The sequence below is a fragment of the Myxine glutinosa genome, chromosome 1 (genome assembly GCF_964187855.1).
Source record: "Myxine glutinosa chromosome 1, kmMyxGlut1.1, whole genome shotgun sequence".
Classification (NCBI taxonomy): Eukaryota; Metazoa; Chordata; class Myxini; order Myxiniformes; family Myxinidae; genus Myxine; species Myxine glutinosa.
The window spans coordinates 95421402-95447125 of record NC_136261.1 but is presented as its reverse complement, the minus strand read 5'-3'; the positions used below and the strand labels follow the sequence as shown (position 1 = coordinate 95447125).

The 25724-nt window shown below is 46.8% G+C and overlaps 1 protein-coding gene across 6 annotated transcripts in view; it reads right to left on the bottom strand.

Moving 5' to 3' along the window:
• LOC137426582 (uncharacterized) overlaps positions 1-21886 on the bottom strand; it is a 120183-nt gene extending 98297 nt beyond the window's left edge. For 2 of the 6 annotated variants that reach the window (XR_013622925.1, XM_068115239.2), the window contains exons 1-2: positions 21687-21854; positions 16570-16686 (exon numbers count right to left, since the gene is read on the bottom strand). The gene's annotated coding sequence lies outside the window, so the exon portion shown is untranslated. Of the gene's footprint in view, positions 1-16488; positions 16687-21686 lie in introns of those variants that run through there. The other 4 variants (XM_068115247.2, XM_068115263.2, XM_068115255.2 and 1 more) reach the window with 4 other exon arrangements.
• Positions 21887-25724: the final 3838 nt, after the last annotated feature.

The window sequence follows — 25724 nt, the reverse complement described above, 5'->3', positions numbered from 1 at the left end:
AAATATATATGAAAATCTCAGATATTAAGATATCAACATAATAAAATAAATAAATATATATGAAAATCTCAGATATTGACATATCAACATAATAAAATAAATAAATATATATGAAAATCTCAGATATCAAAATATCAACACAACAAAATAAATATATATGAAAATCTCAGATGTCAAGATAACATAATAAAATAAATAAATATGAAAATCTCAGATATAAAGATATCAACATAATAAAATAAATAAATATATATGAAAATCTCAGATATCAAGATATCAACATAATAAAATAAATAAATATGAAAATCTCAGATATCAAGATATCAACATAATAAAATAAATAAATATATATGAAAATCTCAGATATTAAGATATCAACATAATAAAAGAAATAAACATATTTGAAAATCTCAGATATCAAGATATCAACATAACAAAATAAATAAATATATATGAAAATCTCAGATATTAAGATATCAACATTACAAAATAAATAAATATATATGAAAATCTCAGATATCAAAATATCAACACAACAAAATAAATATGTATGAAAATCTCACCTCGTGCTTAATGCAGTCACAATCACTCGTGTCAGGAACTCAGATATCAAGATGTTAAGATAGTTTGCTCATCACTCATTTAAATAAAACAACAAAAATATGTATAGTACTGAAGGTGTTCTTAGGAGAAAGATGTAAAAAATAAGTAAGACAGAAAAAAACAACCTACAAACTGGTTTGGTAGCTGATAAAAGGAAGTGGACCCCAATGACTGAACCCAAGAGACATGGGATAATAACAGCTGCCATCTGTTATTGCACAGAACAAGTTACCATAACAACAAAGTGCTCACCTGAACAGAATCTGCACGAGCCAAATCAAAAAAAAACATTCCTTTTACAATATGAGACACATAGGGTTGCCGAGGCGGTTTCATTGGCTAAAGAGTACAATCCTGGATGTGTCGCCACTCCAACGCAGGATACTCGAATGGCTTATTACCCCAAAAAGCTGGTACTCATTTTGTCAACCTTGGAAGGTTGACAGGCTGAGTGAACCCACCTGGTGCTATTTCAATGCCACGACAGTGGCTCAAACTCAAGACCCTGAGATCTTAAGGCAGCCCCCTTAACCATTAAGCCAACACCAGGATTTCAATAGCAATATAGATGGTGGATCCAGAATAGTTAGAGGCCCATTCTGCTTCATCGCCACACTGTCAATGTAAAAACATCAGGGTGATGGGTATATCATACCTACTTCAACAACAAGGTGTAACACATCAGTGTATATCTATATTATAATACCCGTAGATGATTCTGTCTGTCTGTCTGTCTATCTGTTGGGTGTCTGTCCGGGGTGTGGCTTACTCGGTTTGCAGAGTAGCTCCACCCATAGCTCCACCCATTCTGGGAGTGGCTATAAACAAATATCCACCATTTTATTAACTCGCATAGCTTTGAGTCCTGTTTTGTAGGCCCGTGGTGTCTTGCTCTCCCCCAGTTTTATTTCAAATCAAATTCGATAAATCATTTCATTTTTCACAGTCGCTAACATAGTTTTAGACTCGGTTGAAAAAAAACGGGAAGAAAATCCGATGAAAGTTGCCGTTTATAGAACGAAATGAATTCTCAAAGGCCTGTAACTTCAAGGCCATTGAGTCTCTCTCACGCCTTTATCTCCAATCTAACTCACCATATGATTTCATTTTTATCGATGGTTTTACTTTTAGACTCGGTGTCAGCAATAATTGAGAACAATCCACACACGCGGGAAAATGCAGAGATATATTTTTTAAAATCGCGTCATGGTGTATCATACACCGCCCAACATGACACCGCCGGCAATGTGTCGATATATATTAAAAATTCGCTTTTGCTTTTCCGTTATGATATATTACTATTTCGTTTGATGATAGTCGTCACAAAAACGTCAACAATGATGCCGACATATATTTCTTCGTTTTTATTTCATTCAACATATTAGCCGGAAGTAAAATATGTTTCAGGAAATTACCGAGAGATATTTCTTCGTTTTTTTTATTAGTTATGTGCGCATACACTTTAAATAGGTTTATTTGAAATCTTAAATTTTCCACAAACATTCCACACACGCGGGAAAATGCAGAGATATATTTTTTAAAATCGCGTCATGGTGTATCATACACCGCCCAACATGACACCGACGGCAATGTGTCGATATCTATTTTAAATTCGATATATCATTTCATTTTTCACAGTCGCTAACATAGTTTTAGACTCGGTTGAAAAAAAACGAGAAGAAAATCCGATGAAAGTTGCCGTTTATAGAACGAAATGAATTCTCAAATGCCTGTAACTTCAAGGCCATTGAGTCTCTCTCACGCCTTTATCTCCAATCTAACTCACCATATGATTTCATTTTTATCGATGGTTTTAGAGTCGGTGTCAGCAATAATTGAGAACATTCCACACACGCGGGAAAATGCAGATATATTTTTTAAAATCGCGTCATGGTGTATCATACACCGCCTAACATGACACCGACGGCAACGTGTCGATACATATTAAAAATTCGATATATCATTTCATTTTTCACAGTCGCTAACATAGTTTTCGACTCGGTTGAAAAAAAACGGGAAGGAAATCCAATGAAAGTTGCCGTTTATAGAACGAAATGAATTCTCAAACGCCTGTAACTTCAACTTCAAGGCCATTGAGTCTCTCTCACGCCTTTATCTCCAATCTAACTCACCATATGATTTCATTTTTATCGATGGTTTTGGACTCGGTGTCAGCAATAATTGAGAACATTCCACACACGCGGGAAAATGCAGAGATATATTTTTTAAAATCGCGTCATGGTGTATCATACACTGCCCAACATGACACCGACGGCAACGTGTCGATATATATTAAAAATTCGCTTTTGCTTTTCCGTTAAGATATATTACTTTTTCGTTTGATGACAGTCGTCACAAAAACGTCAACAATGATGCCGACATATATTTCTTCGTTTTTATTTAATTCAACATTATTAGCCGGAAGTAAAATATGTTTCAGGAAATTACCGAGAGATATTTCTTCGTTTTTTAAAATTAGTTATGTGCGAATACACTTTAAATAGGTTTATTTGAAATCTTTAATTTTCCACAATATAATTTACTTGCCATTTATCATTTGATGATTACGAGACAAATTCCTCTTGAGGATCGTGACAATTCATGCGCTGCGTGGAAACTTCTATTTCCAAAATGAATGAGACGATCGATGAAGAACGCAGACTTGAACAGGATGCAGCAAGAAAACGAATGAGACGGGCGAACGAGTCCATCGACGAACGTCAATGCAAACTTGCGGGGTCACCCGTGGGAATCCCACGGGCATGGATGTGTGTGACATTTCGACATATTGAGTTAGATGCTGCACATTCATTTTTACAAAATGGTTACTGGCAAGTCATCAGATCCAGAAATGGTGTAAAAACCACCGTTTAGAGGCCATTTTTCCCCGCAAAGCGGGGGTTGGCCTTTTCGGGGACCGTGGTAGTTGTTGTTTTTTTGTCCCCTTTTTGAAGCAATGTTTTACGGCCGGATGCCCTTCCTGACGCCAACCCTTTTTGCCGCCTTCAACGACAAACAGGGAATTACCAGTGAACTGGTACTCAATTAGCCGACCTCGGAAGGATGACAGGCTGAGTCAACCCCCCTGGCATTAATTCGGCGATCGACCGAGATTCGAACCCAGGATCCTAAGCCGGCACCCTAGCCGCTAGCCCAACACCAGAAATGGTGTCATGAACACAATTTATTTACGCACAAGCACAAAAGCAAGACGGGCCGATTTCCGATTCCGACGGGCCGACGGGCGAGACGGGCCGATTTCCGATTCCGACGGGCCGATTTGGAGCAAGAAAAAGAACGAGACGGGAGAAAAAGGAGAGAAACGAGACGGGGAAAGCCGATTGGAGAGGCGAGTGAGGCGCGATTGGAGAGGAGTGTGAGGCGCGATTGGAGAGGAGTGTGAGGCACGATTGGAGAGGAGTGTGAGGCGTGATTGGAGAGGAGTGTGAGGCACGATTGGAGAGGAGTGATTGGAGGGGAGTGTGAGGCACGATTGGAGAGGAGTGTGAGGCACGATTGGAGAGGAGTGTGAGGCGCGATTGGAGAGGAGTGTGAGGCGCGATTGGAGAGGAGTGTGAGGCGCGATTGGAGAGGCGTGTGAAGGATTGGAGAGGAGAGGAGTGTGAGGGATTGGAGAGGTGAGGGATTGGAAAGGAGAGGGATGTGAGGGTTTGGAGAGGAGAGGAGTGCTAGGTGGAGAGAGGAGAGTGTCAGGTGGAGACAGGAGAGTGTCAGGTGGAGACAGGAGAGTGTCAGGTGGAGAGGAGTGAGGGGTCACATATTATGTGAAATAACTAAATTCACACCATTTCTGGATCTGATGACTTGCCAGTAACCATTTTGTAAAACTGAATGTGCAGCATATAACTCAATATGTCGAAATGTCACACACATCCATGCCCGTGGGATTCCCACGGGTGACCCCGCTAGTCAATAATAATACAACAAACATCAAAAGCACACAACCAGTGACCACGAAGTGCTCAATCTCTTTAACCAGCAACAAACCAGTTAGATTAAAAACCAACAAAACAAAAATCCAGATAAACAGTCATTATATAATATGGACACCCAACTCTGATTAAATCAATAAAGCTACAATGCTTGAGGAGATCGTGGCAGAAACCTATTTTTTGATGGTTGTGGTTATTTATTGGGCAATCCATATAAAATGTTAAATATTGTTACGGTTTTTAGAACCTTCACTAGTAAATTTTAGTAAATGTTTCCCTTATAAATGATCCCCTGTAAATATCCCCCATCAATTGGCTTTGCTAAAGATCGCACCCTAGTTAGTCCATGTACAAGACGTAGCAAACCATAGGACCTCTCCGTAGTTATTTCATTATTATGTGTTTCAGTTAAGGATCTGTTCCCAATAGTTGAAACTGCATTGCATTAATCAAATAAGATAGGCCCCTTTCAATTCCCCCAATCATCTCCGCAGTAACAGTAGGGCAGCGTTCGCCACCGTTTGCATTGGGCTGTTTTGCTGGCACCACGCCGCCATAAGCCATGCGGTCTGAAGCCGAGGAACAAGGGGGCGGAGCCACAAGAACAAGGTGTGGCACGACGACTCGTCAGCAGAGGTGGAGTCAGCAAGCCCTTACCGACCAACCAGCACCGAGGTGAGCCAACCGGTAGGCGTGTCATCAGAGCCGGCGGCTTGATTCCTAGACAGACAATAAAAGCGGCTGCGAGGGACTGCTTAAAAAAGAAGACGTGATCCGGCAGATGAGTGAGGTACCCGACGAGGTTACGGAGCATTGTAAGGAGGTGAGTGGGTCCGTTTGACAGCGACAATCCCGCACTTTATTCGCATTGTCCGACCGTGTGAGATACGAGACCAGAAGCTGCCGCTGGCTGTTCACTTCCAGCCCGGAGCGTGCACCTGGAGCGGACCTCAATGCTGTGCCTCTGCCCAGACCTTCCAGCCCTGCTGTCCCACCTGGACCTTCTCCCTCTTCCAGTCATTCCTGCCTGCTATTCCCCTTTCGTGTAAGTCTGTGTGTTCTGTCCTGGGTGTTGATAATTAAGACTGTTTTTAAGGTTGCCCTGTGTATCTGCTTTTTCCTACTTGTATATTTGCCTTTCGTTCCTCTTTTAGTATAGAAATAAACCTGTGTTCTTCCTTACCCTTTTGGTTTCTTCTTCCCCCGATCGCTTTAGTGATTTCCCCATTGGTACCTGTGGCACGATTTGGCCAACGCGCAGAATCGGGTTAGTCAATTGCTAACGGCTCGAATCGCGGATTGCTAAACCGCTCAGCAAATACCATCTTGTCCGTGGTTCGAGCGGTACTTGTCTCCCTGCTTTGCGGAGGGATTGGTAAAGGTATTCGGGAGAACACCTTGACCAATAACCCTGACCAATCTCACCCCGCAAAGGAGCGTTATAAGTACCAGGACTGGAGATGGCCAGCTTAACAGGCCAAGGGGATTAACCCCCCCTTGCTAAGGGGAGTGCCGTCTCTGAGATCCGTAACAATTGGTGTCAGGAGTGTGGGATTGGACCCGAACCAAATTTTTCTATCATCTAAAAAATTTGGTCAAAATTTGGAGCGGCTGAAATTTTATTTAATAGTCCAAATTAAAGTCGTGCCATGGATGATCAAGGCGATCGGGTGCCGGTAGGGGAGAATGAGGAGGTAGAGGCAATCCAGGACCCCAGGGAGGAATTGGAGGAGGAGAGCAATGAGGGTGCGGTAGCGGGGGTTGCAGGCGCACAAGATGGCGGTGCCTCACACGAGGTTGCAGGAGCACAAAATGGCGCCTCGCACATGGTCGCGGCGGCCGAGCCCACGGCACCGATGGACTGGGGCCTATTCATGGGGCAAATAAGGGCCTTTATGGTCAAGTCGGGTGAAGAAATGAAAAACAACAGGGGGCTGGGAAACCAAATTGAGGGATTAAATACTGAGATGGGAAACCAAATTGAGGGATTAAGAACTGAATTGGGAGGCCAAATTGGAGCAATGAGGGACGAAGCAAGGGGTACCATTGAGCAATTGAGAAACGAGATGGGAAACCAAATTGGGGGCCTAGGAAGCAAAATAGAGGGGTTAGACAACAAATTTAAAGGGTTAGACGATAAATTTGAGGGGTTAGACAATACATTTGAGGGGTTAGACAGTAAATTTGGGGGGCTAGAAGGTAAATTTGGAGGATTAGGGGCCCAATTGGAGGACGTAAGTAGCCAAATGAACGAAGGGTTAACGGGGTTGGAAAATAGAATGGCCGCCCAGGAGAACCAGATGGAAGGGGTGAAGAATGGGTTAACGGGGCTAGAAGACAAGATGGGAGGCAAATTGAGGGAGATGGGGGAGCAATCCGCCCAGGAAATCAAACAAATGGGGGAGCAGATAGAGGAGGTAAAAATCGAGCTGGAAACCAAATTGAACACCCACAAGGGGGAGCTGGAACAGATGAGGGCGGCTTCGACCAAGGAAATAGGAGAGATGGGGGAGGATATAAGGCGTGGAGTGAGCGAAGAAGTCGCGGGGGTACGCGACGAGGTAAGGCGGGGTGAGGAGCGCATGAAGAAAGAGGTGAGGAACAGCACGGCTAGGTTACAGGGGGGCATGGAAGACCTGACGCGAGGAGTAGAGCAGCTGACAGTGGGACAAAAGGAGTTAGGGGAGCAGGTAGAAAAGAACACGGCGGTAATAGGGGGGTTGAAGGCGACGCAAAAAGAGATCAAGAAAGAACTAATAGCGACAAAGAAGGAATGTCAGACGGTACATGAGGGACTGACGAAGAGGTTAGAGGAGGTGGTAGAGACAATGGAGACGAAAGAACGGGAAGTCAGGACGCACATAGAAACGACCAAGGTGGCCTTAGAGAGAGAAATTGAAGGGGCGCACCAGGAAATAAAGGAGGTGAAATAGAAATTAGAGGAAGTGGAAGAGGGGGTAAGTGAAATTAAGAAGAGACGGAGGGAGACTAAGAAAGAGATAAAGGAGGAGGTGATGGAATTGGTGCAAGGTCTGGGCTCACAGCGTGATGATGTGCTTATTGACCAAATAAAGAGTTTGCAGTTGGCGGAGGAGGAGCGAAGGAGAAGAGGCGCCGAGGTGAGTGGCGATATGCTCGGAAATGTATATGGTGTGAGGGGAGATTCAGCGAGCTTGGGTGTTGGTCTAGACCCGGGCGTTCGTGAGAGGCCGCTGGTGAGGGGTGCGACTGGTGTAGAGTGTATGGAAAGAGGATGCGTGCAAGGATGTCCGACTATGGGGAGTGCGAAAGGTATTGGTGAGCCAGGGTGTGCGGTGGTGCTTGGGTGTGTGCAAGAATGCACCCCCATGAGTGGTACGGAGTATGTACCGGGAGAGGGTGCCCAAGAAGGTGCGCGAGAAAGGTTTGGAATGGAGGGGTGTGTGAGGAAAAAGTGTGCGCCGTGGAGTGAGTGTGCTGTCGAGAGTGAGAGTGAATGCACGACAGAGGGTGGTGGTGAGAGTGACACGGAGTGTGAGTTGGTTGTGGCGAGTGAGAAAGAATGCACACCTGGAATGGTTAAGCATGTGCGGGAATGCACACCTGAGTTGGTGGTGAAGCACGTGATTGGGTGTGCAAAAGAGTGCACACCCATGGTTGTCACAGAGGACGTGACCGAGGAGTGGGCGCGAGGAGGTGTGTTGATGAAGTGTGCGAACGACGAGTGTGCGCCAAGGTGTGCGAGGAGGTGTGCGGTGGTCAGGTGTGTAACGAAGTCTGTGAGCGGAATGAGTGTACCTGGGTGGTGTGTAAGAGAAGGTGCAATAACAAAGTGTATGGGGATACCTGGATGTGTGGAGAGTGTAAAAGGGGTCGCGTATGCGCGTGAGCATGTGAGTAAGGCATCGACGTTGACGGAAGCAGCGTTTAGGCTGACGGATAGTCGACGCGAGCCCTCGGTCCGTGCCGGGCTTGGTGTACTGCGGGAGCCGGCGGGGATCGGTGTCGCGTCCCTCCTGTTCAGAGCGCCGTGCACGATCCGGGCCGGGCCGGGCCCCGCCCTGCACGGTCGCGTCCGCGCTTTGCGAAGCAAAGCGGGCGGCCCGGTTCGAGGGGAGGTAGGAAGGGTCGGAACGGCGCCCCCTTGTGGTTGCGGCATTCCGGCCGGGCAAGATTGGGCCATCGGGCAGGAGACCGAAAGGCTCCGCGCCGAGGTGGACATCGGAATCTCGGCCCGATGAAACCTCCTCCCCTGCATCGAGTGCCGGACGGACCCAACCGCAGTAGACGAACCACCTGCATTCATTGCTCCGCTTTGCGAAGCCGCGCTTTGAGAATGTAATTTCCCGCACCGAGGCTCGAAGTTTAATGGACGGTGGCATGGACAGTGAATTTGATTGGCAAAAAATATGGATGGGCAAAATTGATAATGGGAGATGCCCGATGTGGAGGGATGGCAACTCTGCCATCCCCCCCCAACCCAGGGCACATGAGCAATAGTTTATGGGGTTTTGGCTGTGTAAACTAGCCTGGGAGGGTTAGGATATAATGGATAGGGATTTAGAAAATGACCATAGGTAACTGTAGAGTTAAGTAGCGACATGTACTTGTAGAGGGGACGTAGCAGATTAGTGGATTATAATGACGTGGGAGAGCTTAGTATAAGGGAAGACGTGGGAGCGCGAGTTTCAGAAGGGAGTAGTCAGCTTAGATGATGCAGTGTGTGTGCAGGAAGTTCTTTGTGGTGAGCATGATGATTGGCATGGTTGTGCATTGAGCAGAGTATGGTGAAAGGTGTGATGTGAGTTGTATTGAATGAATGAGCCTGGGAGGAAAGACGGGTGCAAGTGCCACCAGGTGTACCGGTGACACCAGGTGTGTGGGCACAGGTGTGCAGGTGAAGCACAGGTGTATGGAGAATGGTTGGATGAAATGAATGGCATGGAATACATGGAGTATGGAATAGATAGCATGGAGTGAATGGAGTATGGAATAGATGGTATGGAGTATGGAATGGATGGTGTGGAGTGAGTGGTGTGGAATATGTGGAGTGGAGTGGTTGGTGCGAAAGGAGTGGATGGGGAAGATGGACCCCCTTCACGAATACCCGGGGAGGGTCGTTTAAGAGTAGGTAGAGGGTATAGGTAAATTGTGGTGGATATTGGCATCTGTGGTGCGAGTAGTTTTTTTTTTTTTTTTTTTTCTTTTTCTTTTTTGTATACAAGATCGAGGCTCGTGAAAGAGCGAACATTAATCACACAGAAAGACAAACAGACACACAAAACAAATAACATCGGGAGCGGTAGACAAGATGGGGAGAGAGGGGGAAGGACACAAACACAACATTTGAGAGCAGGGACCGAGAGACATGGAGACATCGAGAGAACTGTGGGAGGGAGAGGGCTTTGGGGGGGGGGCATGGGAAGGGGGGGGGTGGGAGAGGTATAAAACATATGGACACTGCCAAGACTTCCAGGAAAGAAGTTGGAATTTCAAACAAGGTGGATCTGGGGTGAATTAGTGGGGGTAGAAAAGATCAAGGTTTTGGATGGGGGAAGATAAGAGATGGTGGTGAACAGCTGTTTTGAAGACCTGGAGGGAGGAGTGTGATTGAAGTGAGTGTGGGAGTTTGTTCCAGAGGCGGGAGAAAAGAGGAATGAAAGAGTGAAGGTGAGCAGAGAGCCGAGATTTCGGCAGTTTAACCATCAGAGGGTGGCTGGCAGATCTTGTGCGACCTGTAGGAATATTTGGGGGACAGAGCACAGAGAGAGCTGGGGGAGCAAGGCCGGAGAGGAGTCGGTAGAAGAGAAAGACCACCTACCTGCCTGCGGTGAGTGAGTGAAAGGCCCTCAGAGATAGCTTCATCGCGGGAGATTCCAATGATTCTGAAAGCTTTGGATTCAACAGCGTGAAGCCCAGCCAGGTGTGAGGCAGGAGCACCAGCCCATAGGGGAGAACAGTATTCCATTGAGCTGCGGATGAAAGCCTTGTATGTGGTGAGGAGCTCAGGTGTGCCTAGGAAGGACTTTGCACGACGGAGGATGCCCAGTCGGCGACTGGCTTTGGAGGCCAGCTTGGAAAGGTGGTTTTCCCAAGAAAGATCATGGCAGATGGTGAGACCCAAAAGCTTGAGCGACAGAACTTCTTGGAGAGGATTGTTGAGAAAGTAGATGGGAGGGTTGTCCAGTCGATCTTTTCGGAGAGACATAGTAAGAGTGTGAGATTTGTCAGGATTGAAAGACATGTTCCACATGTTTGACCAGTCTGTGACTTTGTCCAGGTCTTCAGAGAGTGAGGAGGCTGCAGACTGCCGATCTGAGGGAAGAGGATTGGAGCGGCAGAGAGTGGAGTCATCAGCAAAGAGATACAGAGGATTTTCCAGAGAGTCGGAGAGATCATTGATAAAGACCAGAAAAAGCACAGGGCCCAGCACACTGCCTTGGGGAACTCCAGCCTGAATGGGAAGGGGAGATGAGAGAAATCCATTCAGGGCCACACGTTGACTACGACCAGAGAGGAAGTCCGCAAGCCATGCATGGAGATTTCCATGGATACCATGGGAGGAGAGTTTGGTGAGCAGAGCTGGGTGCCAGACCGTATCGAAGGCACGTGATATGTCAAGGGAGACAGCTCTGATTTCCTGTTTGGCATTGAGGACCTCCATCCATTGTTGAGACAGCAGAAGCAGCATGTCCAGAGTAGAGTGACCTGGTCTGAAACCAAATTGATGATCAGAGATCAAGCCATTGGAGAAGAGGAAAGATTTCATATCCGAAGCAATGATGGATTCCATGACTTTGCTGATAATTGGGAGCAGGCTGATTGGTCTGTAGTTGCAAGGATCTGTTTTTGCACCTTTTTTGTGTAAAGCAGTAATGTTTACTGATTTCCAGGATGCTGGCAGATGACCTTGAGCAAAAGATAGGGTGAAAAGAACAGAGAGAGGGTGAGATAGAGCGGCAGAGCAGGATTTTAGGACCCGTGGGCTGATGCCATCTGGTCCAGTTGCAGAATCAGAGTCGAGGTTTGACAAAAACTCCTCCACCTTGTCAGGAGAGAAGGTCACAGAGTCCAGGAGCAGTTTGGTTCGACTGGGAAAGGTGGGAACAGAGAGAGATGGGTTTGGGACTAAGGATTTTGAGGCAAACACAGAGTTGAGGCATTCGGCTTTGTCACGTGCGATGTCAACTGTGTGGCCATTTGAGGTAAGGGAGGGGATGGAGGGGGAACAAACACCAGAAACGGATTTGACCAGATGCCACCAGGATTTGGAGGAAGGAGACAGGTTTGAGAGTTCATTCTTGAGTGAGGAGAGATAGTGCTTCCTGGCACTCCTGAGGGTAGACACACACTTGTTCCGAGCTTGGTGGAAGGAACTGAGATTTCCTTCAGTTGGATTAGCCTTCCAAGAGGCAAAGGCAAGTTGTTTCAGGGCAACTGCCTCACCACAAGATTCAGTGTACCATGGACGGGAGGAAGGGTAAGACAACTGAAGGCGAGATGGGATAAATCTGTGCATGAGAGAGATCAGTTTGCTTTGGAAGAATTCCCAGGAAGAATTGATGTCAGAGGCAGTGGAGATGGGAGACCAATCCAGACGATTGATGGCTGCTTGAAGACCGTCCCAGTCGGCCTGAGTGAAATGCCAGACTCGTCGACGCTGAGGAGGCTCTCTGAGAATGGCCAGAGAGATGTCCACTTTGACAAGCACATGATCAGAAGAACCGATTGGAGCAGAAGAAGAGCAGCAGACATTAGCAGGGAAGTTAGCAGAGTTAGCAGAGTTAGCATTAGCATTAGCAGAGCAGCAGACATTAGTCGTTGCACAGAGTGTTGGATGGGTGCATTAGTGGAGTGAAATGGCTGGGCGTGTGGCCTGTTAGTGTGTGTATGGTTAAATGGGCACTCCGCCACTGTTTGGATGTCGGCCAGGTGAGGCCGCAGGTGGGCTCTGGGAGCCAGTAGAGTTGTCCAATGGGGCCCGAGGATCCGGAGGACGGACCCGGGTAGCCCGATGCCAGAGAGGGCAGTAGGGGGTGAGAGCGCCAGAGGGCCATCCCCAGGTAGGTTGGGGTAAGGAGCAGGTAAGCTCGGAGGCAACTGCAGTGGCGGAGGTGTGCAGGTGAGTGGACCTGCTAGTGAGCCACACGACCCAGCCCTGAAATTGTGCAAGGGCACAGGGAGTTGAATCGGGGGAGTGAGACCCCAAATTGGTGAGAGCCACAGATGGTCAGTGGGAATTGGTTTTTAGAACCGCATAGAGTAAAGTGGCCAATGGTTTTGCAGGGAAAGACCCCGGGTAGAGTAAAAGTGTTAAAGTCATTTAGAAGTATAGTTAGGATTGAATTCCCTTCGCACCATCTGCATCCACTCACCTGAGGTGATGACATGACTCCACACCATCTTTGTTTGTTTTGTTGCAAATGTTTTGGGGATGTAAGATGCACCATGACGTAAATGTGACATTCTGCTTGTTGTTCCATCTCTTCCTCCTTATGAGGAATTGATGAGAAATTGGGCTTGATGGCAAATTTAGAAATTGGGATTGTTGACGAATTTGGTATTAGGGAGATATGGGGAAGACAAGACGATAGCGACAATTTTGTAAAATGTGTAGTTTTGTAAATACGGGGTAAGGGCAAGGGTAGGTGACAGGGGGGGGGGGGGCGACGTACGGTAGGGACGAGTTTTCTCCGCTCGCTCCCATGCGCACCTCACCTCTGCATTACCTTGAATTAATGTGTACCCTTGTGACCTTGCCCCGATGCTTGCTTTGTCCTTTCTTCCCCACTCACGGCTTGTTTCTTTTGGGTCTGGGGGGGGAGTGCGCAGGTAGCCGCACTTGTGTGCCCGAGCCGTCGCTGCACAGCCTGCCTGGACCGGTACACCACCTTATGGACCGCATGACTTGCGGCTGAGCACCACTTTATGGACCACACGTTTTTGTGGCCAAGCACCACACCGATGGACCCCATGTGTTGGGGCCTGGCCCCTCTGCTGGGACCGGCCATGATGGCCAGAGCAAAGCTTGCTTGCGGACCACGGTGAGGTGGCCCCCTTTGCCATACAGGTGGACCACCCTGAGTTGGCCCCTGTTGGCCCTAAATAAAAATGGACGCGTTGTGTGCCTTTTTATTATTTCAAATAGGCCGCAAGCAAAGAACAAGACAACAGCAAGCAACATCGGACCAGCAGAGCAGGGGAAGCAGGAGCTGACAACAAGGTCATCAGTTTGTTTTTATGTGTGCAATGAGCACTGGATGGTGCTTTGTGTATTTATTGGTGCTTTGGTGCTTATTGGTGCTGTTTGGTGCTTTGTAATGCTCTTGTGCTCGGGGGTGCACTGCAATATCAATTGTGCATCCCCGGGCATTTGAGTAGGGTGTATCGGTGCAGTGCAATGCATGCTCCTTCCTCTTTTCAAAAGATATTTTGTCTCCCAAAATGACAGGTCCTGGGTTTGCAGTGTAAATACAAATTAGTGTTTTGTAAATAATGCTCCCCACCGTATATGTATAGTTTGAAGACCATTCCGCAATTCGGTTATCCTGTGGGCGTGAGTCTGTTAGGTAGGATGCAACATAGCAGGCGGGACATACGTAGTTGTTTTAAAACTGTCGCACTCAAGGGTAAGGTTAATAGTAGAGGGCTACTACACCTGAGTGTCACATTAAGTAAAGTTATTTCGGGCCGGGACGGCCCTAGAGGAAAGACGGGTGCTGCGTTATGGTTTTTAGAACCTTCACTAGTAAATTTTAGTAAATGTTTCCCTTATAAATGATCCCCTGTAAATATCCCCATCAATTGGCTTTGTTAAAGATCGCACCCTAGTTAGTCCATGTACAACACGTAGCGAACCATAGGACCTCTCCGTAGTTATTTCATTATTATGTGTTTCAGTTCAGGATCTGTTCCCAAGAGTTGAATCTGCGTTGCATTAATCAAATAAGATAGGCCCCTTTCAATTCCCCCAATCATCTCCGCAGTAACAGGAGGGCAGCTTTCGCCGCCGTTTGCATTGGGCTGTTTTGCTGGCACCACGCCGCCATAAGCCATGCGGTCTGAAGCCGAGGAAGAAGGGGGCGGGGCCACAAGAACAAGGGGTGGCACGTCGACTCGTCAGCAGAGGTGGAGTCGGCAAGCCCTTACCGACCAACCAGCGCCGAGGTGAGCCAACCAGTAGGCGTGTCATCAGAGCCGGCGGCTTGATTCTGAAACGGACAATAAAAGCGGCTGCGAGGGACTGCTTAAAAAAGAAGACGTGATCCGGCAGATGAGTGAGGTACCCGATGAGGATACGGAGCATTGTAAGGAGGAGAGTGGGTCCGTTTGACGGCGACAATCCCACGCTTTATTCGCATTGTCTGACCGTGTGAGATATGAGACCAGAAGCTGCCGCTGGCTGTTCACTTCCAGCCCGGAGCGTGGACCTGGAGCGGACCTCAATGCTGTGCCTCTGCCCAGACCTTCCAGCCCTACTGTCCCACCTGGCCCTTCTCCCTCTTCCAGTCATTCCTGCCTGCTATTCCCCTTTCGTGTAAGTCTCTGTGTTCTGTCCTGGGCGTTGATAATTAAGACTGTTTTTAAGGTTGCCTTGTGTATCTGCTTTTTCCTACTTGTATATTTGCCTTTCGTTCCTCTTTTAGTATAGAAATAAACCTGTGTTCTTCCTTACCCTTTTGGTTTCTTCTTCCCCCGATCGCTTTAGTGATTTCCCCATTGGTACCTGTGGCACGATTTGGCCAACGCGCAGAATCGGGTTAGTCAATTGCTAACGGCTCGAATCGCGGATTGCTAAACCGCTCGGCATTTACCATCTTGTCCGTCGTTCGAGCGGTACTTGTCTCCCTGCTTTGCGGAGGGATTGGTAAAGGTATTCGGGAGAACACCTTGACCAATAACCCTGACCAATCTCACCCCGCAAAGGAGCGTTATAAGTACCAGGACTAGAGACGGCCAGCTTAACAGGCCAAGGGGATTAACCCCCCCTTCCTAAGGGGAGTGCTGTCTCTGAGATCCGTAACAATATATTCAATGTTTTTAATAAATATATTCTGTGTGCAATATTATGTCTTATGTAATGCATAATGAAAATATTTTAAAGTAATAGTAAACACCTGTTCCCTCTTAGAACATGCTGCTGCATTAAGCTCCCATTCCTGCTTCTTCTTCAATCGCAAAAAATACAGGCTTTTAAAACGGGCACCTCTATGATTAAACAGACACAATTTTTTTGTTTTAAGTAAATCCATTATTAGTTTACCCACCAAGAATATAGATTTTTCGTTTTCTAATGGTACCATATGGTAATATACTTTACTTTACGGAGGGTGACATTTCCACACAACAAAACCATAATTCTCACATTCTTTACACTTTCTCAAATTCGTTACAATACATACATAAATATATACATATATACATACACACATGCTTACATAAATACATATGCCTTGTTTTAGTATGATAATGTGCAGCATCTTGCATCTTCACACTAAATACTTAAATTTTGTAAGACTTACATTAAAGTAAAAATGTTAAATGTCACAGGTAAATTGAAAATTAATTGATGCAATCTTTAGTGCACAAAGCTATCTCTAAGGTGGTAGTTGCTGATCCCATTCACCATGATGGCACAGTTAAATACGAGTGCAGGCACGTGACGTGACGCTAGGATTTAGAGAAAAGACGAACGCAGGTGTACTAGCAACAGCACGGCACAGCATGACATTTATCTGGGTCCCTTTTGAGTGAGTGTAATACATAATTTAGTCGCACCAACATACTTAGAGCCTATCCTATTTCTCGACTAGTGGAGTTACTGGCAACACATTGTCCATCCTCTGCACAACATATGTAAACAACAATTTAGGTTATAGCTTTATATAATATTGTATGTGCTATCAACAACAAATTACATCTAATCCGTCATTTAATCAAGGGTACGTACCACCCACCACAATAAACCAAAGACAACCAATTGTTGTAGCTGTAACAGAATCCACACATGTGAAGCGTAACCATTTTAACCCACCTCCACTGAACTGAAGAATGATGCACCGAGTTTGTTCACTGGTTTCCAGGACAGCAGACTTTAATCCTCATATAACGAGTCACAGGTCCAAGGTTCAGGTAGGGTTGGAAACAATGTCTTGTGAAAGGTTTGAATAACATTTAACCACCAAGCCAGAAATGCTTCTCAAAAATAAGCTGGTCTCCTGCCATTTCCAATTTGACATCACTACTGTCCCAAAGCACTCAGGTAAATTAGAAAACACACACACACACACACACACACACACACACACACACACACACACACACACACACACACACACACACACACACACACACACACACACATATATATATATATATATTTATATATATATTGCTACGGTTTTGAGATTTGCACATATTGATCATTAAAGGTTAACGGGTTGCCCCCCATAGTTAGTCCACGAGCAACACGTAGGCCACTGGTAGTATTAGTTATGTCATAGTATGTGTAAGTATAGGTCATTTCCCCGAGTAATATCTGCGTTGTGTAAAGACATGAGTTTAGGTCCTGGTCGTTTTTGCGTCCACCTTCCAATTCCACCTCAATGGGCATAATTGATCCCGCGCCTCATTTGGCTGACCCACTCAATTTGTTGCGCTTTGGCTGCCCGCAGCATTTGCTGCCCTTTGCTCGCTCACTAGTCAAGTAACACGAGGTAGGCCTGAGAAGGAGGAGCGCGAGGTCGGGGTGGGGCGGCGTCAAGGCGGAGCGTCAGAGGCGATGACGGTAAGAGCCACCAGCCAACTAGGGCTCTAACGGCATGGCATGAGAGGGCATGGAGAGGCGCGTCTGGTGAGTTCTAGAAGGTTCGCGGGGTGTGCCTATATAAGTCATTGCACAAAGCTCTTGAACAGGACTGACGAGGAGGAATTATGAGAAGGACTAGCGCTGGAGGACTCGCATGCGCACGGCATTGGCGAAAAGACTTATGTGGAGAGAACATGACTCGCATCACTTGCTTTGGAGGCATTGCTGAATTGGAGGCATTAAAATTGGAGGCATTGGAGGCATTAAAAAGCTGAATGCCTCAACTCTGTGTTTGCCTCTAAATCTTGTGTCCCAAACCCATCCCTCTCTGTACCCACCATACCCAGTCGTACCCAGCTGCTCCTGGACTCCGTGTCCTTTCCTCCTGACAAGGTGGAAAAGTTTCTGTCAACCCTCGACTCTGATTCTGCAACTGGACCTGACGGCATCAGCCCACGGGTCCTAAAATCCTGTTCTTCCGCTCTTTCGCTCCCTCTCTCTGTTCTCTTCACCCTCTCTTTTGCTCAAGGTCAACTGCCATCTGCTTGGAAATCAGCCAACATCACCGCTTTGCACAAAAAAGGTGCAAAAACAGATCCTAGCAACTACAGACCAATCAGCCTTCTCCCAATTATCAGCAAAGTCATGGAATCCATCATTGCTTCGGAAATGAAATCTTTCCTCTTCTCCAATGGCTTGATCTCTGATCATCAATTTGGTTTCAGACCAGGTCACTCTACTCTGGACATGCCACTTCTGCTGTCTCAACAATGGATGGAGGTCCTCAATGCCAAACAGGAAATTAGAGCTGTCTCCCTCGACATATCACGTGCCTTCGATATGGTCTGGCACCCCGCTCTGCTCACCAAACTCTCCTCCTTTGGTATCCATGGAAATCTCCACGCATGGCTGACGGACTTCCTCTCTAGTCGTAGTCAACGTGTGGCCCTGAATGGGTTTCTCTCATCTCCTCTTCCTGTTCAGGCTGGAGTTCCCCAAGGCAGTGTTCTGGGCCTTGTGCTTTTTCTGGTCTTCATCAATGATCTCTCTGACTCTCTTGAAAATCCTCTCTATCTCTTTGCTGATGACTCCACTCTCTGCCACTCCATTCCTCATCCCTCAGATCGGCAGTCTGCAGCCTCCTCACTCTCTGCAGACCTGGACAAAATCACAGACTGGGCAAACAAGTGGAACATGTCTTTCAATCCTGACAAATCTCACACTCTTACGATGTCTCTCCGAAAAGACCGACTGGACAACCCTCCCATCTACTTTCTGAATAATCCTCTCCAAGAAGTTCTGTCACTCAAGCTTTTGGGTCTCACTATCTGCCATGATCTTTCCTGGGAAAACCACATTTCCAAGCTGGCCTCCAAAGCCAGTCGCCGACTGGGCATCCTCCGTCGTGCGAAGTCCTTCCTTGGCACACATGAGCTCCTTACCACATACAAGGCTTTCATCCGCAGCTCAATGGAGTACTGCTCTCCCCTCTGGGCTGGTGCTCCTGCCTCACACCTAGCTCGTCTTCACGCTGTTGAAACCAAAGCGTTCAGAATCATTGGAATCTCCCGCGATGACGCTATCTCCGAGGGCCTTTCACTTAATCACCGCAGGCAGGTTGGTGGTCTTTCCGTCTTGTACCGACTCCTCTCCGGCCTTGCTCCCCCAGCTCTCTCTGGGCTCTGTCCCCCAAATATTCCTGCAGGTCGCACAAGATCTGCCTGCAACCCTCTTATGGTTAAACTGCCAAAATCAAGACTCTCTGCTCACCTTCACTCCTCTTTTCTCCCGCCTCTGGAACAAACTCCCTCACTCTCTTCAATCCTACTCCTCCCTCCAGGTCTTTAAAACGGCTGTTCACCACCATCTCTTATCTTCCCCAATCCAAAACCTTGATCTTTTCTACCCCTGCTAATTTCACCCCAAATCCACTTTTTTGAGGTGACTTTTGACTTCTTTCCTGGAAGTCCTTGGTGTCCTTGCGTTTTATACCTATCCTGCCTCCCCCCAGGCCCTCTCCCTCCAAAAACATCTCCCGATGTCCCTGCTCTCAAATGTTGTGTTTGTGTGCTTCCTCCCCTTCTCTCCCCATCTTGTCGACCGCTCCTCTTTTTATATACTTTGTTTGCTTGTTTGTTTGATTTGTTTGTTTGATAAATGTTAGCTCTTTCACGAGCCTCGACTCTGTATACCAAAAAAAAAAAAAAAAAATTTTTTAAACTGTAACTCGCGCAGTATAACGTACGTGCCAGAGGAGAGGAAGAAGAGGCGTTGAGTACACGGCTGCAGCCAGACGTGCCGGTGGCGAATAGTGCCTACTTCAGCCACGTGAGTAAACGCGGTAATACCTGCCAGTGATTAACCGCCGAAGTCCGCTCCCTACCAAATCGCCCCGTATTAACCCTTGTGCACCAAACGACACGCGGAGAGCTCCTGCCTTCTCTACTTACCGTCTGCACGGGACGAGCCGGAGACCGGAGGGAGCTGCACGAGAGCCATCCTTGAACACGGACCATGATCCTGCAGCTGCAAACCCCGTGTGAGTGTGTGTGTGACGGGCCCGTTTGTCCTGGGTATTAAGTTAAGACTGTTTTAAGGCTGCACTGTGTCCTCTTTTTCTCTGAACCATTGTGAATAGTGTAAATAAAATCTGTTATTCCTTTTTCCAATTCGACCGCTTTTATGATTTATCCATTGACTAAGCGTGGTACGAATAAGATCGCTAGAACCGGGTTCACCATATAAACGGCACGGATCGCGTGTACGCACCGCGCGGCGTCTCAACACGCGTGGTTCGTGCAGGGCTTATTTCCTCGTTTCAGGGCAACGCGAGTAATTATGTAATAGCGATTCTAGTCCAAATACCCTATTTCGCGCTGTCCGGGAAGGACGTCATAGGTCCCGGGTCCCGTTGGCCAGTCAAAGACAAGGGGACTAATCCCCCCTTGGTAAGGGGAGAAGGCCGGCGGCGAGATCCACAACAATATATATATTATATGAGGAAAGGAAGAGCGTGAGAGGAAGGGAAGAGAAGGCAGCGCCATAAAACATGGCTTTATTTTAACTTGTGCACCTACGCCCTACAGGAGTAAACTTGCCCAAAAATACAACCTATTCTTTGTGCAGCAAAATAGCCCTATAGTCAGCCCCATAGTGTCAGCCCCATAGTGCCAGCCCCATAGTGCCAGCCCCATAGTGCAAGCCCCATAGTGCAAGCCCCATAGTGCAAGCCCCATAGTGCAAGCCCCATAGTGCAAGCCCCATAGTGTCAGCCCCATAGTGTCATCCCCATAGTGCCAGCCCCATAGTGCAAGCCCCATAGTGCCAGCCCCATAGTGTCAGCCCCATAGTGCCAGCCCCATAGTGCCAGCCCCATAGTGTCAGCCCCATAGTGTCAGCCCCATAGTGCAAGCCCCATAGTGCAAGCCCCATAGTGCAAGCCCCATAGTGTCAGCCCCATAGTGTCAGCCCCATAGTGCCAGCCCCATAGTGCCAGCCCCATAGTGCCAGCCCCATAGTGTCAGCCCCATAGTGTCAGCCCCATAGTGCAAGCCCCATAGTGCCAGCCCCATAGTGTCAGCCCTAGTGCCAGCCCCATAGTGCAAGCCCCATAGTGCCAGCCCCATAGTGCCAGCCCCATCGTGCCAGCCCCATCGTGCCAGCCCCATAGTGCCAGCCCCATAGTGTCAGCCCATAGTGCCAGCCCCATAGTGTCAGCCCTAGTGCCAGCCCCATAGTGCAAGCCCCATAGTGCCAGCCCCATAGTGCCAGCCCCATCGTGCCAGCCTCATCGTGCCATGCGGTGCCTCCGTTTCATTCAGTCCGCACACTGAAAAAGTTGTGAATTATTATTTATTATTATTATTTTTTTTAAACACGAACTCGCATTTTTTGCCTTTTTGTGCGATCTGCTTTCATTATATTATGATCTGCTTTGATCTGCCCTCTCTTTTCTCTCTCTGTCTCCCTCCCCCAATCTTTCCCTCCACCTCCTCCTCGTCCCCGCACATCCTTGCTCCTCCACCCCTCCGTGCTCCCCCTGCCTTACTTCCTACGAAATAAGATGAAGAGGAAGAAGAACGCACCTGCAATAAAGCGCTTGAAAATTGTCTCTCTTATAGCCAAGCTTTATTTTATAAATACAACTCCCATGTGGGTCTTTAGCATGGTCTACTAAGTTTGCAAACTTAATCTGACGAATAGAAGTTTACATACATGTCATAAAATATTATAACAATATAATAATCTCACTTATATAGTGGAAATCACAAAACCAAATAGTGAATAATTTCAGAATTGTAAGAATAATAAACGATTCAAAATGGTTGTATTAAAATGATTACCTGTGGTTTCGAGTGGAGTGATGTTGAGAGCAAAACGCTGTTGTTGTATCAAGAGCAAACATTGAGACAAACCGACGGAGAGAGCAGAAAAACAAGCAGATAACAGTTACCTGTACACAGTTACCTGTCCAGTTACCTATACGCTGTGAATGTTCATCCCCTTTATCCAACCCTTCCGTGCTCTCGGCCCTCTCTCTCTCTCTCTCCGCCCTCCTACCTCTAATTCCTTCTTCGTGTTAAATTTCTTCTTTCTTCATTCTTTATTCGAGTTTCCTTTGTTAATTGCTCTCTACTTCCATGTTATTTCCTTTCCCTCTTCTTTTGCTTTTCTGCTCATTAATAAAAATCACCGTTTTCATTCTCCAACACCTTATATTTCCACGTTTAAATGGTTATATCTCCTTATATTTCCAATTTGAAATATGATGAAATAAATCATTGAGGTCGAAGCAGCTATAATGGGAGTGAGTTGGATGAAGAGGCTGTTGAATGTTTGTATGCGAGAGAGTGAGATTCCGGATGGGTGGCAGACTGGTCCAAATGTTTCAATATGGAAGAAGGAGGGGGACGTACAAGATACAGAGAGGTACTGAGGAACCACACAGAATTGGGGCATTGAGCCTTCTCATCGGCTGTGGTGCCATTTGAGGAGAGGCAAGGGATGGAAGGGGAGCATACACCAGACTTGACAGACTTGAGAACTTGAACTTGAGAACTTGGAACTTGACACTTCAAGAACTTGAGAACTTGAACTTGACACTTCAAGAACTTGAGAACTTGAACTTGACACTTCAAGAACTTGAGACTTCAAGAACTTGAGACTTCAAGAACTTGAGAACTTGAACTTGAGACTTCAAGAACTTGAGAACTTGAACTTGACACTTCAAGAAATTGAGAACATGAACTTGAGACTTCAAGAACTTGAGAACTTGAACTTGACACTTCAAGAACTTGAGAACTTGAACTTGACACTTCAAGAACTTGAGACTTCAAGAGAGACTTGACAAGGCACCACCAGGTTTTAGAGGAGGAAGCCAAGTTTGAAAGTTCAATGTTGATGTTGGACAGATGTCGTTTTCTTGCTCTCCTGAGAGTGGACACACACTTGTTGTGGACTTTGTGGAATGATCTGAGACTGTATTTGGGCTTGCCTTCCAGAAAAAGAAGGCAAGCTGTTTCAAATGAACTGCTGCACCATATGATTCAGTGCACCATGGGCAAGCAGAAGGGCAGGCCTACTGAAGACGAGATGGGATGGATCGGTACATAAGAAAGAGAGCAGGTTTCTGAGGAAGAATTCCCAGGCTGAGTTAATATCAGGGATGGTAGATATAGATCAGTCCTGCACTGAGATGGTTGCTTGCAGTTCCTGCCAGTTTGCCTGAATGGACTGCCAGACTCGCTGGTGCTGAGGCTGCTCTCTGAAAATAGCCAAATAGAGATAGATATTGACTCCCACAAGCACATCATCAGATGAACCAATTAGAGCAGAGGAAGAGCAAGACACATTTGCGGGGAGGTTTGTTATCATCCAGTCGAGAAAGGAGGATTTGTCATTGGAAGAAATCCAGGTTGGAAAGTTCACAGATTGAGTCAGTCCCATGGAGTCACAGAAGTCCTTTGCTGAAGTGCCATGGCTGGTGAGAGAGGTACCAACACCCCGCCAAATCACATGGTGACAGTTGAAATCACCACATATGAGGAAGAGAACGTTCGGATGAGTGGTACAAAGTTGTTCCTGTCTGAGAGTTGGAAGGAGATGGAGTCATCATTGTTTGGAGGAAGGTACAACATAGTGTTGTGGATATGAGGATTGTGTTTTTTATTGTTTTATTGTGGACCCTCCTTCCTCCATTTGTTGTTGTATAAAGGTCAAAGGTCGTGCCCGTAGTTATTTCACAAGCACCCACGTAGCCAATAATAGATTTCCTCCTTGTTGACAGTTATTTCCTTATTCTGTGTAGTAGGGTAAGGCCTTGTCTTCCATTAATTTGACACTCCATTGCACCGCATTAAATAAGGTAGATCCCTCCGACATGGCATCTTCAAAGTGCCAGGTTTGCCAGGTTTGCTGCAATTGCCAACTGCATTTGGGCGGTTTTCTTAATTCGCCATTGCTGCCCTTTGGCTGGGGCTAGCTCGAATCGCCCCAAAACCACCATTAGCCATGAGGTAAGGTCAGGGAAGAAAGGCGTGTCTCCACCTCGTCATAGAGGGGAGGAGTGAACCAGCCCTTGCCGACCAACCCAGAACGAGGGGTTGGCTTTAGAGGGCGGAGAGAGAACGTTTGGGGGAGGTTCGCAAAAGGGTCAAGGGTGGGGCTTATATAACCCGCGAGAGACGCCCCCAGAGAGAGTCGAGGATAGTGTGGTATGAAGTGTAATCCCGTGCGATTTGCGTGCTAAAATTGATTTTTTTGCATTGTTGGATTAATTCGAGGTCAAAATATTGAAAAATAATGGGGTTCAAATTTTCCGACCCCCGGGCCCCCTTTTATGGGGTGTTTTGTTTCCAGTGACCCCCGGGACTGACCATGCGACTTTCTCCCCTAACAACTGAGAGATTTTATCGATCTCGGGGTCGTTAGAGAGGTTTTCGATGACGCTAAATCCATTTATGATACTTTCGAAGCGACCGGAAGTGGCGACCCCAGATTTCCATTCACCAAAGATGCTAAGGTCAAGGTCATTTCAATTGTAGCAATAAAGTTAGGCATGTAATTCCTCTTTTTATGGTTTTCAGGCACAGGAAGACGTTTGGTGCAGTTATTTTTGCGATCTAGATGCCCTGTCGCAAGATAAGGACAAAAAAATATTGGTAAAATGCTCAAGGCTTTTTTTTGTTTGTTTTTCAGAAAGAAGGCTGACAGAGACTAGTACAAAACCATCTAGAGGTCATGTCTGAGAAGAACAGCGTGTGCATCATCTGCAATGAGGGAGCTACATCAAAGAAGGGACTGATAAACAATCCTGATATGATTGGCGAACTTATTTATTGTGCTAACGAGCGACTGTCTTTGGGTCAGGGTGATATTAAGCGACTTACAGATCGGTTAGCTAGCTTAGGTGAATCTGAACGGAAATCAGTATGGTATCATAGCGAATGTCGAAAACCCATCGTCAACACAAGCATGATTGAACGGCTAAGGGTTAAACGAGTCCGGTTTGATTCTCCTGCATGCCCTGCGCGTGGGCCTGGACGACCTTCCAGTGTGGCTGACTCAACCCGACCTAAAATAACAAAAACCATCCCGAAGGAAAAGGTGCGTCTGTTCTCGTCATGTAGCTTTTGTTCTAATAACATATCAGAACCTCTCCATCGTGTTTATTCTGACAAGATGGGTGAAAACTTCCTCGAGATAAAGCTCAAGACTCAGGATGACCGCATCAGAACTTGCGTGTCCGAGTTAGAAGAAGCTGGGGATGCCTCTGCTCTTGAAAAATACTATCATAGGAAATGTTTACGATACGCGCAGCGCACTTTAAAGCGAAAAGATCGTAGTAATACCCAGCTTATTGGCTCTCTATGTGATGAACAGTTGCTTCTCTCCGTCCAAAATACTCTTACTGCGGACGATCTTACTCTGAACATGGCTGAAGTGAATGGTGCATATTTGTCCATTTTGAAGAGGTATAATGTAGAGATCAATCAGACAACCAACTACCGCCAGCATTTGAAAAAGCTCATTACTGAACGGCTTCCGAATATCCAGTTCGTCCAATCACTACGCAAAAATGAGCCCGACAACCTCGTTCTTTCACTGGCGGTTAGGAAGGCCATGCAACTGAGGTCTGCACAGCTGGATAACGACGACACAGTTGGCAACTTGAAGAACATGGCAAACATTCTAAGGGAAGAGATAATGCAGCATCGAAGCTGGTCGTTCAGGGGAATGTTTGAAGACTTTGAGAATCCTCCACTTCTCCAGTTCTTCCTCACTCATCTCCTATTTGGCCGTCATGTTCTCAAAGTTTCTGAAATGCGCAATGCACAAGTGGACAAAACTGTTGATGTTGCTTGCCAGTTTCTCGTCCAGAA